The sequence below is a fragment of the Arachis ipaensis genome, chromosome B05, assembly GCF_000816755.2.
Source record: "Arachis ipaensis cultivar K30076 chromosome B05, Araip1.1, whole genome shotgun sequence".
Taxonomy (NCBI): Eukaryota; Viridiplantae; Streptophyta; class Magnoliopsida; order Fabales; family Fabaceae; genus Arachis; species Arachis ipaensis.
Genome location: NC_029789.2, coordinates 141,569,589 through 141,570,365, shown reverse-complemented (window position 1 = coordinate 141,570,365; position 777 = coordinate 141,569,589).

The following is a 777-nucleotide window of genomic DNA, read 5'->3' as shown; positions in this document are numbered from 1 at the left end:
TAATATTTAAAAAATTTTGTGAAAGAGATTAAAATAAAAGATAAATAAATACGGAAATTGTGCCAATTCATACAAATTGAAAGATAAAAAACATGATGTTGATGCACCATAAATAAAATAGAAAAAGGATGAAAATGGAATTAAAACGGTTATCTCTCTTAACAATTGACACACAATTAAAATAGTTATCTCTCCTAGTATCTCTCCTAAATAAAACTGAAAAAATGGGAGATAACTGAATCGAATGTATCTCCTAACAATTGGCACACAATTAAAACGTTATTTCTCGTTCTTTTTCGGTTTTATTTATCCCCCACTAACATCTCCTAACAATTGAAACAGTTATCTCTTCGTTATCTCTCTATTTTATTTATTCCCATCAATTTCACCCTTTTCATTTTTCAATTTTTAGGAGTTGACATAATTATCATATTTATTTTCATTATAAAACTTGAACACGTAGGAGTTTTTTATTTTTTAAATTTAAATTAATCCAATTCGATTTATAATTTAATCTAAAATTTTTATGTATTTTTTTTAGTATTAATTAATCAAATATATCCATTTTAATTTCGTCTATCAATTTTTTAGTACTAATTTTTTTTTACCAAAGATATGAGACTCGAACCCGCAACCTCTTAATTGAGTATGAGGAGATTATGCCATTTGAGCTATTACTCATTGACAATTTTTTTTAGTACTAATTGCATATTAAAAATTTAGATTATTGATATTATTTTAATCGTAATTTTTTTATAATAATACACATATATTCGT